Raw genomic sequence first — 8,208 nt, 5'->3', positions numbered from 1 at the left:
CACCTCATTGTGTCTGACCTATCACTTAATTAATCTCTCCCAGAGCAGAGCTGTTGACAATACCAAAGATAAGCAGTATTTTGAACAAAGCAGGAAGCTTTTAAAAGAACAAGCCACAGTGAGGTTTGAGCCTCTTAAAGATGTGTAAATCATCAGCATTAGGATGTAGAGTTCCTTTAAAATGTAGCTGAAGCTCAGAGATGATCCCATCTTAGCTAGAAACTTTCTGTGCCTTTCTTTAGCCATGGATGTCTTTAGACATTGATATTCTGCCTCTCCCCTCTGCTGCTGGTTCCCTTTCTCCTGTCTCTCCCTTTCTCTGGATTCATACTCTCCATGGCTCTTTTCCTGAAAATTGTCCTCTGCTTTCCAGCCTTGCCTTTGGCTCTTCAGATCCTTTTTATAGTGTTAGGGCTATCGAGGTGGTCAGTTTCTAAGGCTTTGGGGGACAAACTATTGACTGCATCTGCTGGTACCTATGAAGGAGGACATTTGTGCTGCAGGCACCTTGGTGACACCCAGGGAATAGTTCATTAATTAAAAGACTTGCTAATTGCTGCTTGAATTACTGTACAGAAAGAATGAAATGAGTTTGTAAAAGATGACAATTTGAGGAATGCATTTTTTTTGTTTAAAATATTTTTATAAACAGGTCTTAGAAAATGTGTTGCTTTTACTGTTGACTCGATCGTCAACAATTCAACTGAGCTTCAATTAATGATAATATATGGTCTGGGATCCTTCGCTGGGCCTGATTGATGGAAGAGCTTTGTTGAATTTGGTGCAGGTGGCACTGTTTAATAAGCACAGGAAAGAGTGAATAATGTAGTGCTCGCAAAGAGAAGTAAATGCAAAATAGATCGCTCTAATTATGGCAGCCCCCAGAAATGGAGACGCAAGCTGAAATGGCCAAGTAGCTGGGAAATTCCAAATAGTGTCGATTGTCCCCTGCCTTTTCACTTTCGAGGGCTGACATGGTAACTTAAAAGTAAATTTGGGTGAGCTCATCTGACTCAACACAAGCACAAATTCAAAACCTGAGTCTGATGACCTATCCATGTTTGCCTTCACTGTCTAGAATCCATTACCAGATAGTAAAATTCAGCACTGAAACAGGGCCATCTGAGCGTTTCTTCCTGCAAGAGATCGGCACAAGCTCATTACAACTAGCATTCATATTTTATTGCAAAGTGTCAGGAGATTTTGTTTTTGTTTTTGTTTTGTCTTGTTTGAATTTCTTTATGCTTGAGAAAATTAGCCTATAGGAAATCAAAGTGTGAATACTTAAGCAAACAGAATTTCTCATATACCTGCAAGGGCTTGTAATGATTTTCATTCATGCAAAGATAATCAATGGGACATTAGTTGTTTTAATTAATGGAAGAATAAAAATGTTGGGGAGGGGTGCCAAGGGACTGAGCTTCAGCTGAAGCATATGTGGGAAATGACTCATTCCTCACCTAAAGAGACAATGCCAACTTCCCAAAAGCAGTAGAGATTTGCTAATCAAACCAGTGGAAAGTTGGACTCGGGCGTGGGAGGGGTCCTGTTGAAAGTGCAGGGTGGGAGATGGTGGCCACACTGGGCATTTTTCCTCCCCTGCAATCTCGCTGTTCCCCTCAGAAAACTACCATGTCCTACATCATCTTCTAGGAGAGGAATTGTCTTACTTCCTAGGAAGTTGCACTTTGTGCTGGGAGCCTAGTATGCTTTGTGATGATAAAATAGTGCCAGTGGCTGGGAAGCTCAAATCAACATTCTTTAGCCTGGACTAAGGAGAGGCTGGGGCTGAATGGGTATGCTAGATATGGGGTGATCTGTAAAGCAGTGGCTCCAGCAAGTGGGTAGAGACCCTTGTCCTCTGATTGAGGACCCAAGGAGGAGCCAAGTCCAGCATCTTTAGCTAAAAACTCCTTTTTGTTATGTAGAAATGTTTACCAAACCCACCTCCTGTCTAGTCAGTGCTGGCTGGGCAATCCAGTCGATTGGTGTTAGTGTATGGGAAGCTCATAAAAGGTTTATGGGGAAACCTGTGCTTAGAAATGGAGTTTAGAAGTGTCCTGCTGTCAGAAAAGGATGGCAGAGATGCCTTTGAATGAACAAGGGCTGTGATAGGAAAAATGTTTGGTCTCAAGTGCTTGGAAATATGAGTTGTCAGCCAGTCAAGAGTTCATCTGCTTCCTCTTCTACCCCCGTCCCCACTTTCTCCATACAAAATCTTTCGGATTCTCCTTTAAGCAAACTGTGGTTTCCTATATGAGAAAATTTGTTGCGGGGTTTTTTTGTTTGTTTGTTTTTGTTTTTGTTTTTGTTTTTTGTTTTTTGTTCTTTTGGTTTTTTTTGTGCTTCAACCTGAAAGGCTTGCAGAGCAACCAGGTTAGCAAAATAGCCCTTCCAGGACTGGATATTACTCTGGGCTAGATTAAAAAGAAATGATTGTCAATAAATGACTGTAGTTATACCAGTTGGGGAAAAAATGGCATCTTTTGCAACATTTACTTTTTTTTTTTTGGTTTTGCTTCCAGGAAAATTTACATCCTTGCGTGGAAATTAGCTGTGAGGGGATGCAATTAGCTATAGTGTATTTTGTTACAATTGTTCTTTAAGAAAAATCTGATCTGACAGATTTATACTGTTGACAATGTGATTTAAGCAGGGCCTAGATACAAACTTTCCCCACCCTAATCAATAATGGTAAATCCTTTTGCTGAGGTGAACAATCTCTGACCTAGTATTCATATTTCTTTTACCAATTCCATGTAATAAAATTGCACATTTTGTCACCACTTTGAGAAACACTGCCAAACACCTTAAAACACATGTCACATGCCAGCAGCCCCTCATTTCCCTCCTCCGGGAGTTTCTACATCTGGAATCATAATCACAGATAAAAACCTTGACAAAATTGCATCTGAGCACATTCCTCTCCACAGCCTTTACTTTCTCATAACATTTAATACAATATTAATACCTGCTACCGAAAAGCAGGAGGGAGGAAAAGGGCTGCCAACCTCCACGTTTCCTGATGCATCATGTTCAAACCTGAAATTCACACTTCGTGTTTCATTTTAAGTTCAGTGCATTTAACAGGGCCCTAGAGAGAGAGCCCTGGTTAGTTCCCCAACCTGCTCAGCTGACGCCCAGGGAGGCGGTTTCAGAATTGTTCAGATTGCTGCAGGGAGAAGAGGAGGAGGAATTGGGCTCCTCTTTGCCTGCAACAGGCCAAGCTACTTAGCTATTCTAGTGTCACAGACACGGGGTTCCTCTTCGGAAACAACTAAGGCTCCACTAGTTTTTATTGTCGATAGCGGTGATAAGCAGATTTTCTGTATAGTGTGACCAAGGCAATGAGCTGATTTCATAAAGAAGGAGATAGCTATGCCTGAACTGATTTGCTGCTGACTGACAGCCTCTCACATCAATATAAAACACTCCCTGCTCTGCTGAATGAGGCCCACAAGCCTGGAAAAGGTGTGTGGGGGGGTCCTCGTTGAAGATACAGGGCTTTTCTGCTCTCCCTGTGACTCAGCCTCACCCCACCCTTTCTTGGAGATAACCGTAACCCTGCATTCCTGTGCAGTGGCAAGGAATCACCCTTCCTCTGCCTTACAAACAGGAGACAGAGGTTAGAGAGAAGGGGAAAGTGCAGGAAGCATATCCCACTGGGGGTTTCCTGGGGGCATGTATGATACTCTGGAGATGGATTTTTGCATGTTGGTGGCTTTGTTCAGTCCCTGCCACTCTAACCAGAATTGGGGTTGAGACAGATGAGGATTGTCCCCTCCCTTTACAAAATGTAAACCTCCAGGTTTCTGGAAGGTTTAAATCGGTAACATCTCTAACAGCAGCCTCAGTGTAGAGGGAACACACACACATACACACACACACACACACACACACACACACACACACACCCCTGAGCATTTCCACTTTGGTGAGGAAGGAGTATAATTTGCTGAATGGTGCAAGCAAGCCAGGAGGACAGAAGATGCTACACTTTACTCTGGGAATAGAGGCGGGCGACTGGCCCTGTGACTGCAGCCAACAGCTTTAAGAACACAGTCCTTTCTGCTTCAAGGTTAGGGGAACATTCTTGCCTCTTTCTTCTTCGCAGTTATTATTCAAGAGGCTTCCCCCGACCCCAGTCCCTAGCACCATCCTCAGAGCTTCAGACCATACATTGGCAGTGAGCAAAGGGGGCCCCAGGCAGGCGGGTCTGGGGCCAAGGAGGGCGGCTCCCCTGCGCGGATCCTTCCCTGGTGGCTCCCAAATCCGGCGTTTTCTCTGCCGCCTTTCCCTCGGGGGAGACTCGGAAAGGCTGCAAAAATCTGGGCGCCCGCTCGCTCGCTTGTCAAGAAGCAAACTGTCTTCACATTCTCCAAGAGCAACATCCCTGCCTAGGAAGAGGAAAGAAGAGGCAAAATAAATAAAACCAGTTAATGTTGTAGTTAACTTGCAAATCAAGTAAATCTGTTGGTGCCGTATTTGAGAAATAAACCATCACAGCGTCACAGCAAACACACACTTCTGAACGTCTTCATTTTGATTTAATGGTATATCAGCGTCAACTATCGCTTCCTCTGCTGGTACACACGGCCTGATGCCGCGGGAGGAGGGTGCCCATGTTTATCACCGAGTGAGATGACTAATTACACCTTGTCAATCACCGGCTATGAAGACATAAAACCAGCGCGCACAATGAAGTAGTTGCCTGCAGCGTCAATTAGTTGGCGATTCTGAGGTTATTGCGTGGCCCTGCTTTGGCCGCCTCTAATAACGGGACAGAGCGCCGGGAACCGCGCACTGATCAATCACCCTCCTTCCGCGGCCGCCCGGCTCCCTCCCTTCTCCCCCGCCCGGTCTGGCCTCACTTTCTCCGCGCGGCTTGCGCTTCCTCCCTTCGCGGCCCCGGCTCCGTGGCGCCAGCAGCCCCGGGAACCCCGGGAAGTTTGCGCGCGGCAGCTCCGCAGCCGGCAGCCGGGAGCCCCGCAGCCTTCGGGGAGCGCCAGGGCTGGTGGCCCCTTTGTTGGAGGAGGCGTGGAGGGAGCGCTTTTGTTCTGAGTTAGTCACGGTGGCCGGCTGGAGGCTGCTACCTCATTATGCGCCGGGTCTGCTTGTCTGCGAGGAAGCAGATGGTGGGGAGGTAGGCAGCGGCGAGAGTGGCCAGACCTGAATTCCGTTCACCTGTCACCTCCCACAAAAGGCAGGTTCGGGGGACTTAGGGATTCGTTGCCACTTTCAGGGGCAGGGGGAGGTCGAGGGGCTGCCGTTTCAGGCGCCTGCGAAGGTTCCTTACCTGTCGGTGCCCGCTCCCCCCACCCCCTGCCTTTCCCTTGGCTGCAGCTTCTCGCACCGCGTAAATGTCACTCACGTGTCAGGATGTGTGTTTACAGCCTGTTCCTCTCCTTGTTTAGTCTCCGCGGACAGGGCTCAGCGGTTGCGTGACGTTCCCCGCCACTGGGGGAGATTAGCAAAGTTACCGGCCTCTGGACCCCGGGGCCCAGGCGCCCAGATCCCGCCCCGCGGCAGGAGATGCGTTTGAGCCTCTTAAAGACGGAGCGCGTCCCAGCCTGATGCAGAGGGATGAATAGACAAGCTCACCGGGCGGGAATACCGACTGCCTGAGTATCTGGGGTCGGCCCAGCGTTGGACGTGGGCTGCTGGTCCGAGAGGTGGCGACTGAATCGCGTGTACGGGGGAGTGGAAAGTCGCACAGTGTGTTTCCACGTTTCTAGAGCAGCCCGCGACAAGAGTTGCTGAGTACCCCACCCCCCGCCCCCAGATCCTAAGGCAGCCCCTCGAGCTTTCAAAACGTATTGTATCCAGCCCTCCCGGGAGCGGAGTTGCACCAAGGACAAACACTCTAGCGTCGTTACAAATTTTTTCTACCCCTTGGGCGACCTCCAGATGAACCCTGGTGACTCTTAGATTGGATTTTCATTCCTTACTTTCTTTGAAAGAAAGTGCCCCAGATGCATCAATAAAACATGCCTATGTATCCGTGTAGGCGTCCGCGTGCCTGCGCGCCGGCCATGTGCAGGCGCCGAAGCACACGTCTGTGTGAACACACGGGCACGCGCGTCTTTGGGTTTAGTGGTCCTTCCCTCGCGTTGGGGCATCTGTACACATGCAGCACATACACATATAATTGTAACTTCAAGTTTTTTCAAATATGCAAAACGACCTCGTAGGAGCACTTGCAGTGATTTAAGTAGAATCGCCTGAGCACGCAAGTGCAGGTATAACGTGCAATTTACCATTCTGCAGTTGCATCCTTCTTCCCAGCTCTGGACACTTACACCTGATGCGCATGTGTAAGACCTTAGCTCTATAGTGGTGCTGGCTGTGATTTTGCCAACAGAGATGAACATGTGTATTTGCACACATGAACACAAGTTCATGTGCTTGGGCATTACACGCATACATATATTTGTATGTGAAAGTTACGCATGTGAAAAACATGATTTCATCCTCAACTCTGTACCCTGTGAGGTAAACCGCAGCTCCTGACTATCCCCTTACCTGTCCTGGCAACAAGTCATTTCAGTGACAGCCGCCTTGTCCCTATTAGACAGAGCCAAACCTGCCTCCGAAGCAGACCCAAATGGGACTCTGTAACTGACGTGTTTATTCAGTTTTTGTCTACAATCATTTTATTTCCTAAATCCCTCCCCACCAGACACCTGAGCATTTCCCTCCGGTCCCCAGGAGGCTCTAGGGTGAGCATGAAGCCTGGAGGCTGGGGGTGGCAGTTGGGATTTACCCAGCACGCTAGGTTGTTGGCCCCTGGTGAGCTGGTACAGCCAGGCGGATAAGGAGGACTCGCGCCATCAGCGGGGTCTGAGACAAGGTGTGCCCTGTGGGCAGAGAATGGGCCTGTGGTTTTTAAGAACCTCACTGATATTGAATGTATCTTGGAGAGAGAAAGTTTTTAATGGAAAAGGAGAGGGGGTGATGAAATAATTTGCTAAGTGCCTACTATGTTCCAGGCATTTTACATCTATAGTCTCTTTCATTCAACACATCCATGCGGAGGAGAGCTTCTTGTCTCCCATTATAAAGGTCAGAAACAGGCTAAGGGAGGAAAAGTCACTGTTTAAGTTCACAGTGCATGTAAATGGCAGAGCTAGGACTCGAACCCTGGTCTTTTTGAGTTCCTAAAGCCATGCTCGCCCCCACTCTTCCAGGCTGGGGAGAGAACGGGAAGAGCGAGAAACTACACGCTGGGCTGCAGATTGGGCCCTAGCGGGCTTGGAGCGTGGATATGCTGGCTGGCCCCCCTCCCCTGGAGTCACAGCTCCCGCCGGTCTCGCCTCTCAGGCTCAGCCGGGTACCCAGGAGGCTTGCCCGGCCGCCTGCAGCCCGCTGTGCAGAGCCCGGGCCGAAGGCGGAGCTCGATGGGAAACGGCCGAAGGCTCTTGCAACTCTGCCCCAGGCCTGCCTTTCCGGGCCTCCCAGGCGGGTGCCGGAGGCCGCGGCTCCAGGCCGAGGGGAGACTGCAGTGAGACGAGCATCCCCTTGCTGCGCCTTCTTAGGATAGAGGGTTTAATTTTCCTTTCTGAAGATATCGCAGGAAGCTGTTCGTATTTTAAAAACTCCAAACCCCGCGCTCTCCCTCCTCCCTGCCTTCCCCCCACTCCACCCTCCAGCCTCGCCCACCAGCTCCCACCATCTCGACTCTCCTCTGCTCCTCTTGCCTCTCCCCTCCCTCTGGGGTCTCCCGCCTTCCCGGAGCACGCGCTGCCAGGGCCTGGGGCGCCGAGCGGCCAATGGCACGGCGGCAGGACGTGATGTCAGGCGCGGCTGTAGAAAAGGCGCGGAGGCTTGCGCTGGCGCGGACTGCTGAGCCGGGGCTGGGCTAGGCGCGCGCTTGGAGAGCATTGCGCGCGGCTGGGCCCGCGGCCGGCGGCTCCTCCTCCCACTCTGCTCCTCCTCTTTTTTCTCCTCCTCCACCTCCTCCTCCGCCGCCTCCTCCTCCTCTTCCTCCTCCTCTTCAATTCTCCCGGTGGCTCGGCTCGGCTCGCAGGCTTCAGAGAAACCCCTATTCCAGTCGCCGACTCAGCGCCCAAGAGGGTCGCCTTCGGCTGGGGGCGCACCCCAGGGAGGGGAGGGGTCCAGGCAGCTGGGCCGCCGCGGGCACCTAGCAGCTTCTGGGTGAACCCCGAGCCCAGCCGTCGCCGCCTCGGGCAGAGTTTGCGCCCCTGCTTT

The 8,208-nt window shown here is 50.3% G+C and overlaps 1 long non-coding RNA gene across 1 annotated transcript; it reads right to left on the bottom strand.

Annotated features, from left to right (window-relative positions):
• Positions 1-3,980: 3,980 nt before the first annotated feature.
• On the bottom strand, positions 3,981-5,691 carry LOC105504114. Its single transcript, XR_001000574.1, has 2 exons — positions 5,372-5,691; positions 3,981-4,397 (listed from the first exon to the last, which is right to left on the bottom strand). It is a non-coding gene; the product is annotated as an uncharacterized LOC105504114 (long non-coding RNA).
• Positions 5,692-8,208: the final 2,517 nt, after the last annotated feature.

This window comes from Colobus angolensis, unplaced genomic scaffold (assembly GCF_000951035.1).
Source record: "Colobus angolensis palliatus isolate OR3802 unplaced genomic scaffold, Cang.pa_1.0 Scaffold9, whole genome shotgun sequence".
Lineage (NCBI taxonomy): Eukaryota > Metazoa > Chordata > Mammalia > Primates > Cercopithecidae > Colobus > Colobus angolensis.
This window is presented reverse-complemented; position numbering and strand designations above follow the sequence as displayed.